Here is a 19,779-nt window from a genome sequence, read left to right on the forward strand (position 1 = left end):
CAGTAATGCCATAATATCAATTCATTTCATTTTTCTATGAGTGTATGGAGGAAGTTTATTTGCAAAAAACGATACACAGCATACACTGTCAATATTTCCATTGATTTACAGATATTTTCAGTGCACTTTAGATACCACACGGTCCAGCCACATCAGCATGACCACCGCCTATGTTCGACATCAATATGCAATAATGACGCAGAGACGTCAGTTGGAAGCACTTGCAGTGAAAGGTATGTAAATCGTGTCAGGGGATGTGGAAAACACTGCAGTCGTTATCATTATGCGGAAACCGTAGTGATTTATCTGACGCCCAAATGGACACGATCATTGACTTTCAGACCAAGGGTGGATGCATTTCCGAAACGCTTAAGTTTTAAACTGTACGCTTGCTGCCGTGGCTAAAATACGCCGTGCTTGGTAAAATGGCGCAATCCGACGCGGCACCGAGGCAACTGTGGTTCACCACGGGCCATAAATGACAGGGGTGAACGACAGTTATGGAGATGTGTTTTCGCGAATAGATGTGCAATAGTCAAGCAACTGGCAGCCCAATGAACTAAGGGGCTACCGACAGTTTTCCTCAATGACCGTTCAGCGAACTGGACGTCCAATGAGTGGCGACAGGTGGCATTTCCAGATGAATCACGTTTTATGCTCCATTGGACAGATGGCCGTTGCTGTGTATGGCGTGAAACGTCTGGAAGCAAACACACTGTATGCGTTATTGTATGGGGAGTGTTTTTGTGGCATTCCCTGGGTGTTCTCGTCATTCTGGAAGGCACAACGGATCAACATATATATTCTTGGGGACCACGTCCACCCCTACATACAGTTTTTTTTCCCCTTGGCGCGATGGCACCTACCAGCAGGACAACGCTACGTGTCACACAGCTCGCAGTGTATGTGCGTGGTTCGAAGATCACCGTATTTAAACCCCATCGAAAATCTATGGGACCACCTCGAACGGGCTGTTCGCATCATGGATTTTCAACTGAGAAACCTAGCTTGTCTGGCCAGGGCAGTGGAATCAGCATGCTTCCATATCCCTGTCGATACTTCAGAACCTCACTGACTCTCGAATGAAATTACAATTAAATCAGTACCGTTATCTGCTGAAAAGCGTTGATATACATCAACAGGGACAGTTGAAAATGTGCCCTCCCGACCGGGACTCGAACCCGGGATCTCCTGCTTACATGGCAGACACTCTATCCATCTAAGCCACCGAGGACACAGAGGATGGTACGACTGCAAGGACTTACCCCTTGCACGCTCCCTGTGAGACCCATATTCCCAACTTAATGTCCACACACTGCATTCGTAGTGCCCCTGCCGTTACACCCGCGGCAGACAATCCACCGAATCCCGTAAGAGTTCACGCAAATCGTGTGCATCCGCACTGAGGAAGGTCATCAGCCGGTTAGCCTTAACAGTATGTCACTGCATTCGTAGTGCCTCTGCCATTATACCCATGCCATGTAAGCGGGAGATCCCTGGTTCGAGTCCCGGTCGGGGCACACATGTTCAACTGTCCCTGTTTATGTATATCAACGCCTGTCAGCAGTTAATGGTATTGATTTAATTGTAATTTCATTCTAGAGAGCTGCACGGTCACCAATGCTATCTGTTATTTCGGACAAGGCCGAAAGAACAGATGCCATCTTCATATCACTGACTCTCTTCCTGCACGTCTCGCAGCGATCTGCGTTGCGTCAGGTGGATATTGAGGTTTTTGACAGATGGTCACATTAATGTGACTGAGCAGCGTAGAACTTCCTGCTTTGAGGAAATTTAATTTCATTGTAAATTAACTTCTTATGAAGCAATGAATTCTTGAACACATATCGACCTGGCGAAGTTCTATTTGCTCCAAAGTCAATTAACATGAGTCTGTGGTGGGAATCACACATGGCCAGCAACAACAGGGAGAAAAAAAAATTCATTGCTGTATACAGAGAGCCACAGTCAGCTGACACGTACATATTTACCATTTGTAGCCGCTATACAGTCGGTTACCTTTTTACTATTCCCTTAACTATTCTTCTCTGGAGAAATGGTGGCACCCATGATTTATTTTAAAATTACATCCTTTTGATTTTATTATTGAACTGGGAAATAAAAGAGAGGGTTGCTGCTCATGAGATTCCATGACGGAACCGAAACACGGCGGTGGCAACCGCGGCAGATGAAAGCGATGGGCCGGCCGGAGTGGCCATGCGGTTCTGGGCGCTACAGTCTGTAGCCGAGCGACCGCTACGGTCGCAGGTTCGAATCCTGCCTCGGTCATGGATGTGTGTGATGTCCTTAGGTTAGTTAGGTTTAATTAGTTCTGAGTTCTAGGCGACTGATGACCTCAGAAGTTAAGTCGCATAATGCTCGGAGCCATTTGAACGATTTTTTTGTCGGTGGCTTCGTGTGGAGGCCGTTAACAGGGACACCCAGCTGTGTGAATGAGTCTACTGATGAACGGTTGGGCGATATGCCTCCTTGAATGACTTTACTGAATGTAATGAAGAACAGAAGAATGAAGCTTTGCCGAGTTGTTCACGCACCGACGGCAATCACATGACAATAATTTTGCATCTAAGGGTTAAGGCATTGCTTTATGTTTTGTGTTGCATGTTTGGTGATTATGCATTACCGATTTTTGCGCTGTTGTGAAGTTATTTGCATACAAACAAAAATAATTGAAACAATAAATCATTTATATCGTAGCAACCAAGGACGTTCAATAAGTACTGCAACATACTAGTTTCTGAAAGCAGGATGGTTTCATTCATGATCCCAGTCCGCCATATCACTCTTCATTGTTTTGGCTACAAAGCCCTAGTTTTGAGTATAATCTCCATTCAGAGCGACAGCCTTACGCCACCTTCCTGGGAGGGAATGTAAGCCACATGGTATCACTCTACTGCTCGACGTCAAAGCCAACATCTTGGTGCACCAATAACATCGCCACCATCCGCGTACTGCCTCCCGCAAGCAATTCCGCACAGATGGTCCTTCTCTGATTTTTATGATCTTTTATTCGGCGGCGAGGAGCCCATCTGGTACATACCTTTGGGTACCCCAACTAATGGACGAGTGCGTCAGCACTTACCAACAGTGACGTCCTCGAGTGAGACCATCCGCACTTTCAAACATTGCAGGACTCGGAGCTGCGTGCGGCCGGCTGGCGCATGGTTTGTGCGAACTCGCGATGATGGCAGATGCCTCGTCCTACGACTCACCACGCTGTTGTTCACTGCCAGGTCTCCGTAGACATACTGCAAGCTCCTATGAATATCTGTGATGCTCTGGTTTCCCGCCAAAAGAAACTCAAATGCAGCTCTCTGCTTGGCACGCATGTCCGTTACAGACCCCATTTTCAAAACTAGGTACAGTGCCGCCACCTATTGGACTTCGTGATGCTATAGGGCCTGAAGCGGGAAAATCCCACGGTGCCCACAACAAATTCTGCATTTTTTTCAGCCGGAGCTTGGCGAAGGAAAAAATGTGTTGCAGTAGTTACTGAACGCGCCTCGTACATTATTATTATGTGACAGGCCATCGGCGACCACTGGCAGCTCACAATAAAATACTCAGAAAATATCCCCGAACAATCCAAGAAATTTTGTCTGCTCTGTGGAGTCTGGGCAACGGCCTTGCCGCAGTGGATACACCGGTTCCCGTGAGATCACCGAAGTTAAGCGCTGTCGGGCTTGGTCGGCGCTTGGATGGGTGACCATCCAGGCCGCCATGCGCTGTTGCCGTTTTACGGGGTGCACTCAGCCTCGTGATGCCAATTGAGGAGCTACTCGACCGAATAGTAGCGGCTTAGGTCAAGAATAGCATCATAACGACTGCGAGAGCGGTGTGCTGGCCCCATGCCCCTCCTATCCGCATCCTCATCTGAGGATGACACGGCGGTCGGATTGTCCCGATGGGCCACTTGTTGCCTGTAGACGTAGAGAGGTTTCTGTGGAGTCTGGGTTCACCTGGCACATGGACGCGTTTACGTCTTTCAACAACCTGCGTTAAGACGGAGAATTAACATTCATCACGAAGTAGTTGAAAACACCATAATTTCGCTGATACTCTATAGCCAGTAACTGTGTACGGATACACAGTTTTACCTTTGTACTGGACTGCGGACAAGACGTAATTGTCGACAGCAACCACAATGATTGAAGTACAGGGCGATTAATTTATTGGAGGCTGTAAAGAATCCCGAAGAACTCGTGCGAAAATCGAGTAATGAAAAAACGCCATACACCTCAATGATTCTGTGGGTGACCGCGATATACAGGGTGTCCCAGCTATCTTGTCCACCCAAAATATCTCTGGAACAATAACAGCTATTGGAAAACTACTTTCACCGGTATCAATGTAGGGCTGGAGCCCATGGATGTACATATTTGGAAACATTCTAAAACGAAAGGATGTGTGTTTTTAACGCAAACTTATGTTTTTTAAATGGACCTCCTATAGTTTTTCTTCAGCAATCCATAGCATGACAAAGCACATACACAATGGCGTTGATTGCATCGCAATATTCCCATTACATCCCGAGATATTGAGACGCGAAGTTGACGCTTGAAACACCAGACATGCGCTGCTAGCGCACGTCCTGAGACTCAGGCGTGAACCCCATGCTGCCCGTAATCGCGATGTGATTGACATGCGTAATCACACTTCCATACTTATCAAGAGGTCCGAAACGAATTATACGGTCTGCTGCCATCCTGCTGCGATTACGGGCAGCATGGGGTTCACGCCCGAGCCTCAGGACGTGCGCTAACAGCGCATGTCGGATGTTTCAAGCGTCAACTTCGCGTCTCAATATCTCGGGATGTAATGGGAATATTGCGATGCAATCAACGCCATTGTGTATGTGCTTTGTCATGCTATGGATTGCTGAAGAAAAACTATAGGAGGTCCATTTAAAAAACATAAGTTTGCGTTAAAAACACACATCCTTTCGTTTTAGAATGTTTCCAAATATGCACATTCATGGGCTCCAGCCCTACATTGATACCGGTGAAAGTAGTTTTCCAGTAGCTGTTATTGTTCCAGAGATATTTTGGGTGGACAAGATAGCTGGGACACCCTGTATACTAAGCGGTGTTAACAATAGTAATGATGATAGTACTAGTAATTTCGTGTGGCTCAACGGGCTGGTGCAAGTCTTTCAGTTGAGTGACACTTTCATGACTTGTGTCTTCTTAACGTACCTTAGCAATCCTACCGCAGAGTTAGTTAATTCGTCAATTTCATGTTCCATGGAACATCTTGCACGATAAACCATAATGATGTACAACGAGTCATTTTACATTCAGATTGCAAATTAATTTGTAAATATGGCTAAATGCTGAACATTTATAAGATTTTAGTTATGGGAAACATTCTCAGTTTTCTTCCAATTTTACTTTGCTGTCTGCCAGACATTTAATATCACTGCGTAAGTAATGAAAAACTTTAGTTACAGCATTGTGCATCCCTTTTTGTGCTAAAGACAATGTAGTAATGAACGTCATTTTTCCTTCTGGTATTGTTATTATGGACATCACTGTACCCTTTGAACTGCAGTAGATTGGTCACAACAAACTTCGTGAGAGAGCAAATATACTGTAGTCGTAATGGACAACTCTTTAAACAGATGTCTACCATATGATCGTCGGAGAGCACCACATGTTAGACTGAAGAGCCAAAAAGAAACTGGTGCACCTGCCTAATATCGTGCAAGGCCCCTGCGAGAACGCAGAAGTGTCGCAACACGACGTGGCATGCACTCGACTTGTCTGAAGTAGTGCTGGAGGGAACTGACACCATGAATCCTGCAGGGCTGTCCATAAACCCGTAAGAGTACGAGGGGGTGGAGATCTCTTCTGAACAGCACGTTGCAAGGCATCCCAGATATGCTCAATAACGTTCGTGTCTGGGGAGTTTGGTGGGCAGCGGAAATGTTTAAACTCAGAAGAACGTTCCTGGAGCCACTCAGTAGCAATTCTTGACGTGTAGGGTGTGGCATTGTACTGCGGGAATTGCCCAAGTCCGTCGGAATGCACAATGGACATGAATGGATGCAGGTGATTAGACAAGACGCTTACGTACGTGTCACCTATCAGAGTCGTATCAGGGGTCCTATATCATTCCAACTGCACACGTTCCGCACCATTACGGAGCTTCCAGCAGCTTGAACAATCCGCTGCTGACATGTGAAGTTCATGGATACATGAGGTTGTCTCCATGCTCGTGCACGTCCATCTGCTCGATATAATGTGGAACGAGATCGTCCGACCAGGCAACATGTTTCCAGTCATCAACAGTCGAATGTTACTGTTGACGGGCCCAGGCGAAACGTAAAACTTTGTGTCGTGCAGTCATCAAAGATACACGAATGGGTCTTCGGCATATCGATGATGTTTCGTTGAATGGTTCGCACAGTGACACTTGTTGGTGGCCGAGCATTGAAATCGAAAATGGTTCAAATGGCTCTGAGCACTATGGGACTTAACATCTATGGTCATCAGTCCCCTAGAACTTAGAACTACTTAAACCTAACTAACCTAAGGACATCACACAACACCCAGTCGTCACGAGGCAGAGAAAATCCCTGACCCCGCCGGGAATCGAACCCGGGAACCCCATTGAAATCGGCAGCAATTTGCAGAAGTGTTGCACTTCTGTCACGTTGAAGGATTCTCTTCAGGCGTCGGTGGTCCCGTTCTTGCACGATCTTTTTTCGCCTACAGCGATGTCGGAGATTTGATGTTTTTCCGAATTCCTGATATTCACGGTACACTCGTGAAATGGTCGTGCGGGAAAATTCCCACTTCATCGCTACCTCGGAGATGCTTTGTCTCATCACTCGCTCGACGACTGTAACACCACGTACAATATCACTTAAATCTTGATAACCTACCATTGTAGCAGCAGTAACCGAAATAACAACTGCGCCAAACACCTGTCGTCTTGTACAGGCGTTGCCGACCGCAACCCCTTATCCTGCCTATTTACATATCTCTGTATTTGAATATGCATGGCTATACAAGTTTCTTTGGTGCTACAGTGTATTCTTACAGCACGTTACTGAGAAATGAACTCTTTCTTTCTTAAAGATGAGTTACCGCAGAACATTAATCCATATGACATTATTGAATGAAAATACGCATAATATGTCAACTTAATGATTTGCCTCTCCCCAAGATTTGAAATGGTTCTAAGCGCAGATGTGACTGAACTAACTTGTTTTAGGAGTTCGAAAACGTGCTTTTTCCCGTTTAAATTCACATCAACATGGATACCTAAAAAAAAAAAGAAGAAAGAAAATGGTTCAAATGGCTCTGAGCACTATGGGACTTAACATCTATGGTCATCAGTCCCCTAGAACTTATAACTACTTAAACCTAACGAACCTAAGGACATCACACAACACCCACCCATCACGAGGCAGAGAAAATCCCTGACCCCGCCGGGAATCGAACCCGGGAACCCGGGCGTGGGAAGCGAGAACGCTACCGCACGACCACGAGATGCGGGCGGACACCTAAGAATCTGAAGTTTCCAGAATGAAATTTTTATTCTGCAGCGAAGTGTCCGCTGATATAAAACTTCCTGGCAGATGAAAACTGTGTGCCAGACTGAGACTCGAACTCGGGGCCTTTGCCTGTCGCGGGCAAGCTCTACCATCTGAGCAACCCAAGCACGACTCAGGACCCGTCCTCACATCTTTTCTTCCGCCAGTACCTCTTCTCCTACCTTCCAAACTTCATACAAGCTCTCCTGCGAAACTTCCAGAAGTAACACTCCAGGAAGAAAGAATATTGCTGAAACATGGCTTTGCCACAGCCTGGGGGATGTTTCCAGAATGAAATTTTCTCTCAGCAGCGGAGTGTGCGCTGATACGACACTCCCTGACAGATTAAAACTATGTGCCGGACCGAGACTCGAACTCAATTTTAATCTGCACAGTGAAAGCTTCATTCTGGAAACATCCCCCAGGCTGTAGCGAAGCCATGTTTCCGCAGTATCCTTTCTTCCAGGGGTGCTAGTTCTGCAAGTTTCGCAAGAGAGCTTCTGTGAAGCTTGGAAGGTAGGAGACGAGGTACTGGCGGAAGTACAACTGCGAGGACGGGTCGTGACTCGTACTTGGTTAACTCAATTGGTAAACTACTTGCCCGCGAAAGGCAAAGGCCATGAGTTTGAATCTCAATCCGGCACACAGTTTTAATCTGCAAGGAAGTTGCAGTTTTGAAGATTCCAACCTATTTATTATTTCTTCACACTGAAGACGTTGTGTCATTTTGAAATTGAGAGTGAAGTCATTCGTAGAAGTCAATGATACTTTTACGAACATTGTTTGCCATTTTTTTCTGTTTCTGCTTGGATTAATTAAAATACTAGCATCATCTGCCAAAAGAACTAATTGTGCTTGTTGTTTGTTAGGCAGAATGTCATGTACTCATATGCGGAACAATAGTGGCCTTAAGACTGAGCCTTGGGGAACCCCATTCGTGATTTGGTGGATATCTTCCCAGTCAGAATAGTGTCTCCAGACCACATTGGTTGAATTAATAAGTACAACTTTCTCCATGCTTTTGGCTGGAATTATTGTTGCTCAGATGAGGTACTATTCTAGAATACACAACTTTCTCAAAAATTTTGGAAGATGATGTCAGCAGTGAATCAGGCCGGTAGTTATTAACTTTGCTCCTATCACTTTTCTTCAATAGCTATTTGAGAATGGGATTGCCGGCCGGAGTGGTCGAGCGGTTCTAGGCGCTACAGTCTGGAGCCTCGCGACCGCTACGGTCGCAGGTTCGAATTCTGCCTCGGGCATGGATGTGTGTGATGTCCTTAGGTTAGTTAGGTTTAAGTAGTTCTAAGTTCTAGGGCACTGATTACCTCAGAAGTTAAGTCTCATAGTGCTCAGAGCCATTTGAACCATATTTGTCAATGGGATTTTTCAGTCTGCCTGGAAAAATGCCTTGAGTTAGTGATGCATTACACATTTCAGGTAAGACTTGACTTATTATGTGGGAACAAATCTTAAAGTTTAACTTGGAATCCAAATCACGTGTCGCACCTGTCGAATCTTTGCATCATTGACAGGTGACAGCCAAGTTAAAGGTGCGTGGTTCGGCACGAATTCGATGCCACGACGTTTTGGTTTCCATGCACGTAATATACCTCTACGCCACAAGGCCCAAGGGCGTGCACACGATAGTTTGTTGGGGGAGGGGGGGGGGGCAGGGTCTAGACCAGGATGTATGGAATATTTGTAATATTTTGGAAGATGAATGGCGGCTTGTAAATAACCATAAAAACACTCCAATTACGACCCAGCTAAAAACCAGCATAATACCGACCTTTAAATGATTTCCTTGAAATAAAAGTGCCTGACTACACTAGATTTTTTTCGTACCCTGAGAGCTGGAGGGGGGGGGGGGGGAGGGGTGGCACCACTCTTGCCCCAGGTATGGGCGCCCTTGATCAGGGTGGACTATGTCCTGTGTCGCAACGCACAGCAAGCAGCGTTCCATGTTAGATAAATACCGCTGAGCTTTTTTTGTGTTATCGCAGCAGAAATATCACGAGCTCTGTATTCTGTCTCATTAGCATTGTGCCCAGCAAGGATGTGGCGCAATCCAAATTCCTATCTTCTCCCACCCAACAGACAGGCTTATCAATTTAGCATCTATTTAAAGAAAACGACAACATTTCCTGGGTATTGAGTAATTGCAAGAGTCAGAGGCGGTTTACCCATGCTACGGTATGGATCCCTAATTGGCCACCCGTATAACGTGTCTGGAATGCAATGGGGAAAACATAATACTTTCACACAAGTCTCGCATAGCAATAAATTACTCAAGACACAACAACGAAGACAAACCTGAATTTATGCTCAATTCCGCACGTAATGAAGGTTTAACCGTTTAATATGGTATTTCCACGAAGTTTGATAAATTTTGGACTGGTGCTTCAGTATTAATAAACCAGTTTACACAGTTTTGGGAGAAGCCATAAAGACAGCGGAATCAAGAAAAAAACATAAAGCAGTTGGCGGGAATGGACAAAAGCCTGTTGTCGTGGCAGCAGAACACTAAACTGACATGCAGGCTAGCGGCTCAATCCACTTAGGTGGTCTGCACTTAGCAGAAAACTGTCTGAGCATGGGGCGACAGTCATCTTAGTGAGATATAGAAGGAACGGCTGCTGTTAGTCAACGTGTTCGAGAGGCGTCGAGCCGTTATTTTCTCGACAGTTGCGGTGGCATGCTCTTGACTAGAGGCAGGCAGGTGATAGAGTTGACCAACTTATCAATTTTTGGCCTAGGGTGGTTTGTATGCTATGCTGCTTCTGATGATAGATTTCGTTTTGACCGCTCGATTTCTTGCTATGTAGCGACCACAATAACAAAGCCTGAGAGAGAATTTCAGCTTAGGCAACCGGAAGGTTCAGCCTAAAGTGACGATACGCCAATGATCTATATTTACAGCTGTTGTTGTGGTCTTCAGTCCTGAGACTGGTTTGATGCAGCTCTCCATGCTACTCTATCTTGTGCAAGCTTCTTCGTCTCCCAGTACCTACTGAAACCTACATCCTTCTGAATCTGCTTAGTGTAGTCATCTCTTGGTCTCCCTCTACGATTTTTACCCTCCACGCTGTCCTCCAATACTAAATTGGTGAACCCTTGATGCCTCAGTACATGCCCTACCAACCGATCCCTTCTTCTGGTCAAGTTGTGCCACAAACTTCTCTTCTCCCCAATACTATTCAGTACCTCCTCATTAGTTACGTGATCTACCCATCTAATCTTCAGCATTCTTCTGTAGCACCACATTTCGAAAGCTTCTATTCTCTTCTTGTCCGAACTATTTATCGTCCATGTTTCACTTCCATACATGGCTACACTCCATACAAATACTTTCAGAAATGACTTCCTGCCCCTTAAATCTATACTTGATGTTAACAAATTTCTCGTCTTCAGAAACGCTTTCCTTGCCATTGCCAGTCTGCATTTTATATCCTCTCTACTTCGACCATCATCAGTTATTTTGCTCCCCAAATGGCAAAATTCCTTTACTACTTTAAGTGTCTCATTTCCTAATCTAATACCCTCAGCATCTCCCGACTTAATTCGACTACATTCCATTATCCTCGTTTTGCTTCTGTTGATGTTCATCTTATATCCTCCTTTCAAGACACTATCCATTCCGTTCAACTGCTCTTCCAAGTCCTTTGCTGCCTCTGACAGAATTACGATGTCATCGGCGAAACTCAACATTTTTATTTCTTCTCCATGGATTTTAATACCTACTCCGAATTTTTCTTTTGCTTCCTTCACTGCTTGCTCAATATACAGATTGAATAACATCGGGTAGAGGCTACAACCCTGTCTCACTCCCTTCCCAACCACTGCTTCCCTTTCATGTCCCTCGACTCTTATAACTGCCATCTGGTTTCCGTACAAATTGTAAATAGCCTTTCGCTCCCTGTATTTTACCCCTGCTACCTTCAGAATTTGAAAGAGAGTATTCCAATCAACATTGTCAAAAGCTTTCTCTAAGTCTACAAATCCTAGAAACGTAGGTTTGCCCTACCTTAATGTAGCTTCTAAGATAAGTCGTAGGGACAGTATTGCCTCACGTGTTCAAACATTTCTACGGAATCCAAACTGACCTTCCCCGAGGTTAGCTTCTACTAGTTTTTCCATTCGTCTGTAAAGAATTCGCGTTAGTATTTTGCAGCTGTGACTTATTAAATTGATAGTTCGGTAATTTTCACAGCTGTCAACACCTGCTTTCTTTGGGATTGGAATTATTATATTCTTCTTGAAGTCTGAGGGTATTTCGCCTGTCTCGTACATCTTGTTCACCAGATGATAGAGTTTTGTCATGACTGGTACTCCCAAGACTGTCAGTAGTTCCAGTGGAATGTTGTCTACTCCGGGGGCCTTGTTTTGACTCAGGTCTTTCAGTGCTCTGTCAAACTCTTCACGCAGTATCGTGTCTCCCATTTCATCTTCCTCTACATCCTCTTCCATTTCTATAATATTGTCCGCAAATACATCGCCCTTGTATAGACCCTCTATATACTTCTTCCACCTTTCTGCTTTCCCTTCTTTGCTTAGAACTGGGTTTCCATCTGAGCTCTTGATATTCATACAAGTGGCTGTCTTTTCTCCAAAAGTCTCTTTAATTTTCCTGTAGGCAGTATCTATCTTACCCCTAGTGAGACAAGGCTCTACACCCTTACATTTGTCCTCTAGCCATGCCTGCTTAGCCATTTTGCACTTCCTGTCGATCTCATTTTTGAGACGTCTGTATTCCTTTTTGCCTGCTTCATTTACTGCATTTTTATATTTTCTCCTTTCATCACTTAAATTCAATATTTCTTCTGTTACCCAAGGATTTCTACTAGCCCTCGTATTTTTGCCTACTTGATCCTCTGCTGTCTTCACTACTTCATCCCTGAAAGCTACCCATTCTTCTTCTACACCGTGTTTCTTTTCCCCATTCCTGTTAATTGCTCCCTTATGCTCTCCCTGAAACTCTGTACAACCTCTGGTTCTTTTAATTTATCCAGGTCCCATCTCCTTAAATTCCCACCTTTTTGCAGTTTCTTTAGTTTTAATCTACAGGTCATAACTAATAGATTGTGGTCAGAGTCCACATCTGCCCCTGGAAATTCTTACAATTTAAAACCTGGTTCCTAAATCGCTGTCTTACCATTAAATAATCTATCTGAAACCTGTCAGTATCTCCAGGCTTCTTCCATGTATGAATGGGAAAGCTGTACAGGAAGCCTCTCGCATTTCTCATCAGGTTCGACTTATCTCGTGTTTCTGAAGATATAAATCAACGATTCGGTATTATGTAGACGGAATCTCCTTAAACTAAAACTGTTCATGATGGTTAACGGAAAACACGGTTCTGGTTTTCATAACACAAAATATAGGTTATTTCAGTAAGATTCATCCGATTGTACAAAGTTGACTGTATCACTACATAAATATAGAAACTTGGGTAAATTTTATCTTACACATCTATATGACTAATCGATAATTAGCAATTTATGGACTATATTATGCATCCACATGAAAAAATTCACATTGCAGTGATGAATTTTCTGCAGCTGCACCATCCTTAACATATCGCACTGTAAAATGTAAGTTGTCATACAACAGTTTTGGGAAACAGTATTCTGAAACAGAATAAAATTATTTATTTCAGTTCAAGTACGCTTCAAGTGGGTCCCACTCATCTGGCTAGAACCAAAATGCAAGCTCTAGTTACAGAGGTTCGGGGTCACGCGCTTTTCAAAATTCAGAAGATGATGTAAACACAGACAATATATTTCACTGCTATCAAACTGATGTCTGTAACCGGAGAAATATAAAACTGTCTCCAATAGCGGTACAGCATTTTACAGCCAAAAATGGAATTCAAAATAAGTTCATGGATTTTTTAAATGAAAACAGTGATAACTCTGCTGGTGGCTTGTTTCAAGCAATTCAGAAGTCAATGGAAAAACACAAATTATGTTTTCGTAATGTATGTTGGATAAATATTGACAACAGAAATGTATCTTGAATAAATATTGACAACATAAATGCTAGTTCTGAAATTAGCCATTTTTTATTTACAAATATGAAAAATTCGGTGCCAGATTTTATTGAGGGGAATTGTCATGTACACAGAGCGCATACCTGAATGGGACATGCCTTCAGGTCATGAACAACAGATATTCGTCTCAACAAGTACAGAGACCGCTAGGCATACAAACAAAAGAACTAGGAAAAGGATGAGGCCTTCAAAGCGTCTGCTTGTGTACCATATATTGCAAATGTTTCAGCTAAAATAGGCAGAGTATTAATAAGACATAAGGTGAAAGTAATGTTTCGGCCTCCTTTCAAAGTATCAGCACTTTCGGGATCCGTTAAAGACGGCTTAGGGTTGCCAAAGCCAGATGTTCGCAGGATTCTGCGTGAATGCGGCAAATCTTTATCCAGGGCAAACGACGTGCAAAGTGCACTGTGCAGGATCACTTTATAGAACAGCAACGGCACACTCGCCATCTCCAAGTAAATAAGTATCGCTAAACACTGTATTTCCACTGGTCATTCGTTGAAATATAACGAAACGAAAACTGCGACCCATCTGCCAAATTTTTGAAGCTCAATCGTCAGTGGAAATATGACTACGTGAATCCTACGTGAATCGAGACGGCGATTTCCTGTTACATTCTGCATGGGACTCGACTGCAAAAAAACTTCGTACTCATCGTAATCGGCACCGACCTGCGATCTTACCGTGCGAAGACAATCGCTCTGATAGTGAAGAGGCGAGCTTTCACGACGGAGGGCGCGCAGACCAATGCCAACTAGAAACACTGTGCATATGCCAGTGGCCTCTTAAACAGGGGACCTTAGTGTATAGCTCGTCAGTATTCATCTGAAGATAGCCAAAAGACTTTCCGCCGAAATATCGTACCATGCTAGTTACAGACACCTGGCAGTTCTCTCGAAACTTTATAGAGCTGCTTCTGATGGTTTTCCATAGTAATAATAACGTACCTACACACGGAAAAAAGAAAGGCATTGTTTCCACATGGTGATTCATTAGGTGGAAGACTCCATCCACTGATTCTATAATTTTCTTCTCCTCATTTACAGCACAGTCGGAAAAATGAGCATATATTTTCGAAATTACGTCTCTGTGTCATATGATAACAAAACTCATTGCATATTTCATGCCATTATTCAGTATTCGTGCATGTCATTTCCCTTAATGAAATCTGGCACCAAATCTTTTATATTTGTAAATAAAAATGGATGACTTCAATATCAGCATATCTGTTGTCGGAATTTATCCCAGATACATCATGAAAAGACAATTTATATTTTTCCATTGACTTTTAAATTGCACGAAACGTGCCATCAGCAGACTCATCACTATTTTTATAAAAATCTGAGAACTTATTTCGAATGCCAGTTTTGGCTCTAAAATATTGTGCTGCTAATGGAAACAGCTTTACGTTTCTCTGGCTATAAACATCCGTTTTAGAGCAGTAATAAATAGTCTGTATTTATATCATCTACTGATTTCTGAATAGCTTGTAACACCAAACCTCGGTAACCATTTTGAAACATCTCTCTTTATATACGAGTAATTTTATGACCTCTTTAGTAGTGTTTCCGCAATTTTGAGTTAGTCGATGTTTATTGAAGTGACAGCGAAACACAAAGAATAATCAATGTTCCCAACAGTCTTTTTGTAATGACATTATATTCGCCGTTGACTATTTATTATAATATTGCAAAATAACCAAGTGGTTACAGACGTAATCAGTGTATGCATCAACGTTAGCCACACTACTGGCAAAATATACATGTTTCGCAGTTTAGTCATGGGAAGTCTAGATCAAAAATTAACCAAAAGTTTGTGCTGAAAACGCAATAATAGTCAGCATTAATAAAAATAAATTACGTGAGCCTCTGTGGGTCATGTCAACCTTTGTTTCATACACCATCTGTGTGTATGAGGCATAAAATACACTATCACGTTGCGAGAACACATCATAAAGAAAGCAGATAAATGCAGCACTTTTAACTAATGTTACCGTTATGTGATAGGTCGGACAAAAACTCATGAAACTAGATTCGTTCTGACTGCAAATATCAGTAATGAACGCCATACTGGTCAAGACAGTTGGTGTATCTAAGGTGCTAAGCTTAAGGTAATGGGAAAATGAGGACTATCACACTTTATTGACAATGGTAAAAATACACCATTATCTATAAAATGGAAAATTCATGAAGACACTACACGGTCATGAAGGTACATACAGTATTAAAACATGGCATAGTTAACGAAGTTCTCGTATTACGTTGTTTTGTGGACGGTATGTATTATAAATTGGCATGTGTTGTTTTACTGAAAAGGTGGATGTAAAATGGTTGTGTTTTTATATCTGACACACAAGAATGTATTTGCATTGTATGGTTCCTTGTGACATGACATCTGCCATACATTTAGTAGTACAATACATGACTTTTATACATTGATCAGCCAGAACATTATGACCACTTAACAGCCGGTATGTCCACTTTTGACCATGGATACAAAAAAATGGCTCTGAGCACTATGGGACTTAAAATCTGAGGTCATCAGTCCCCTAGAACTTAGAACTACTTAAACCTAACTAACCTAAGGACAGCACATACATCCATGCCTGAGGCAGGATTTGAACCTGCGACCGTAGTGGTCGCGCGGTTCCAGACTGAAGCGCCTAGAACCGCTCACCACCAAGGCCGGCACCACGGATACAGCTGCGGCGCGGCGCGTCATAGCATGGAAGCAATGATGCCTTCGTAGCTCGCTGGAGAGAGTTGGCACCACATCTGCACACACAAGTCACCTAATTCCAGAAAATATTGGGGAGGTGGGAGGTGGGCTCTGAAGCCACTTTCAATCACATCCCAGATGTGCTGTATCGAGTTCAGATCTGGCGGGCTGGGGGCCAGCACGTCAATTGTTCCTCGAATCACTCTACCACACTCCTGGCCTTGCGACGTGGCGCAGTATCTTGGTGAAAAAGGCCAGTGCCGGCGGTGAACATGATGGTGATGAAGACGTGCACGTGATGTCCTTAGGTTAGTTAGGTTTAAGTAGTTCTAAGTTCTAGGGGACTGATGACCATAGATGTTAAGTCCCATAGTGCTCAGAGCCATTTGAACCATTTTTGAAGACGTGTACGTGGTCTGCAACCAGTGTATGATACTCTTTGGCTGTCATGGTACCTTGCACGAGCGGCACTGGACCCATGGATGCCCACGTGAATGTTCCCCTGAGCTTAACGGAGCCGCCGCCAGTTGCCAAGTAGCTGTTCCCCTGGAAGATGACGGAATCGCACCATCCCATAGGCATGATGAAGAAGGTATTGGAATATATCAGACTGGGCAACGCTCTGCCACTACGCAAACGTCCATTGCCTATAGTCAGGTGCCCATTTCAGTCGTGGTTGCCGATGTCGTGCTGTTAACAATGGCACATGCATGGATCGTCAGCAGCGGAGGCCCATCGTTAGGAGTGTTCGTTACGCTGTGTTTTCAGACATTCTTGTACTCTACCCAACATTAAAGTCTGACCTGTTTTGCCAGTACGCACAGCCCACGACGTCCGACATCTACACACACCAAAAAATGTTTTGCATCACCTCAATTCCGAGAGCCCCGGAACCTGTACAGAAAATTGAAATAGAGATCAACATAAACATCGTTTCTGCCCTTTTTATTGCTCATGACAACCACACATAGCATGTTGTACCACCATTCAGCGAGACATTCAGAGGTGGTGGTCCAGATTGCTGTAGAGTACTCTTCGTAAAACCGAACTGGGATTCCATCCGGACCTAGTGACTTTCTTTTCTTGCTTCTCTATGCCAGTGATGCCTGTTATTATGTGGCTAGTGCGATGGTCAAGCGACGGTATGTTTGTACAGCCCTCCTGTGTGAACGATTTCTTAAATGTGAATTTTAAAACTTCAGCTTTCTTTTGCTACCTTCTATTGACACACCAGACTGCTCAACTGGACAGAAGTCGGACCCGCTTAGTGGTTTTACGTAGGACATGATTTTTCTCGAGTTCGCGGTAAGATCTTTCGCTAAGGTACGACGGTGATAGTTGTTGTATGCTTCGCACATCCATCTTTGTAGTGATGCACGAATCTCTGCTAACTTTTGCCTATCGTCATTTGCGGGTTCTCTTTTGAAACGACAGTGCAATAGTTTTTGGTTCCTCAACATTTTCCGATATTTGTTATTAGATCGCGGTGGGTCTTTTCCACCGTTAATCCACATACTCGGCTTTCTCCAGAGTGCAATTTACAATCTGCTTTTACTTTGCCCATACTTCCTCTACGTCCATCATACTGAAACTAAAAGATGTCCATTCATTGTCTAACATATGCTAGGAACTGCTTATCTGCTCTTTTCTGTAAAATTACTCTCCTAGCCTTCTTGAATGATTTATTAACTATAGTAGCCATCATTGATATCATGACATCATGATCACTAATCCCTGCCTCTATTCTGACACCTTCGGTAAGGTCAGGCCCATTTGTAGTTGCAAGATCTCAATTATTTCCATTGCGTATGGGCTCTCAAACTGACTGCTTAAGTCAGTTTTTGGAAAACGTGTTCAAAAGTGCGTCGCAAGACTGTCTGTACATACCGCCTGCAGTGAATCCATTGACGTCCCATTCTATACTTGGTAGGTTAAAATGGCCTCCAAATTATATTGCATGATCTGCAACTCAGTGTAAACTTTCTTTGAATGAATCTAAAACTGTTAAATCGGAACCGGATGGCCGGTAAAAACACCCAACAATTAACTTGATTTCACCTAGACCTGTTACACGCGCCAAGATAAGCTCACAGTCACATTCAACAGAGACAATATTTTTGTCGACTGCAGTGAACACTCCCTCTCCTATAGCGTCTAATCCGTGTTTCCGATATACGTTCCATGGCTAGTTAAATATTTCAGAGCTTTCGACCTCAGCTCTCGGTCCCGAGAATAATCTGAGCGTGAGAAAATTCTTTGAGGACAGTAAGTTTAGAGACACTGTAACAAGTACTTCGACAATTTACTGTTACAATTTTGACAGTCGAGGTGTATTTACTCTGAACGCGGTCTGTTTTTACTACCTGCATGTAGACTTGCGAGAGTTGATCAGAGTAGCTCAGGCTACTGCCTACCCCAAAAAATCCCCATGTACAGTCCAGTTGCTTCCTCTGTGTAGTGCAACCCGTGACCTATCAAGCCGGCAGCTGTGCCCGAGCGGTTCTAGGCGCTTCAGTCTAGGCGCTGCTGCTACTGTCGCAGGATCGAATCCAGCCTCGGGCGTGGATGTGTGTGACATCCTTAGGTTAGTTAGGTTTAAGTAGTCCTAAGTCTAGGGGACTGATGACCTCAGATATTAAGTCCCATAGTGCTCAGAGCCATTTGATTTTGACCTATCACCCGATAATGGAGCTCCAGAAATCTGAATCCAAGACTCTCACAGAGTTGATGAAGCCTTAGGTTGAGGCCCTCCACTCTGCTCCAATCCGAAGGACTCGATCAAATTTGGGAACAATGATGCAAATTCCGAGCTTTGCTTGCACCCAGTGAGGCCAGCAGCCTTCATCACCTCCGCCAGCCGTCTGTATGAACTGAGGATGGTCTCAGAACCCAAGTAACAGGTGTCATATGTGTCGACATGAAACACAATTTGCAGACGACTGCATACTGCGTTGTCGGTAAACACAGGCAAGGCCTCCACATCTCGGAAGATCTCCCCCAGTAGATATACTGAGTGTGCACTGGTTCTCTTTCTGGCCCGGGAAGCTGTTTCCCTTAGGGTCTTCATAAGGGGTACCTAACATTGGAGAGCCTGGTAACTAACAAACCCCTCTCCCTGTGTGCCTGCTTGGGCGCTGCTGAAGGACGGCCACATGTGCACTCACAGGTTGAATGGGTGAGGCCAGATGGCCATCCTCCATAGTGATTCTCCGCCTCGAGCAACAGGAATGCGTTACCACCAGCCACTCACCCTGTGGGAGCCCACGGGCGAAACAAACGACATCTGACGTATCCCACTACACGTCTTGTTAGAGAGGTTAGACCGAGTCAAGCTACCACTGCCGCTACTGGAAGAGCAGTGAGATACAGGTTGGTCACAAGAGCTAACTGGCACCACTTTGTCAGGATCTGCAGTGACTGCAGCTGTCCCGGTCAAGAGCATCTA

General features: G+C 44.1%; 1 protein-coding gene and 1 pseudogene across 1 annotated transcript in view; one reads left to right on the forward strand and one right to left on the reverse strand.

The window, feature by feature from the left end:
- LOC126334856 (probable multidrug resistance-associated protein lethal(2)03659) overlaps positions 1–19,779 on the reverse strand; it is a 276,184-nt gene that overhangs the window by 229,899 nt on the left and 26,506 nt on the right. The gene's annotated exons all lie outside the window — the stretch shown is intronic.
- LOC126337390 (5S ribosomal RNA) lies at positions 3,638–3,755 on the forward strand (annotated as a pseudogene).

Source organism: Schistocerca gregaria, chromosome 2 (assembly GCF_023897955.1).
Source record: "Schistocerca gregaria isolate iqSchGreg1 chromosome 2, iqSchGreg1.2, whole genome shotgun sequence".
NCBI classification, from domain to species: domain Eukaryota; kingdom Metazoa; phylum Arthropoda; class Insecta; order Orthoptera; family Acrididae; genus Schistocerca; species Schistocerca gregaria.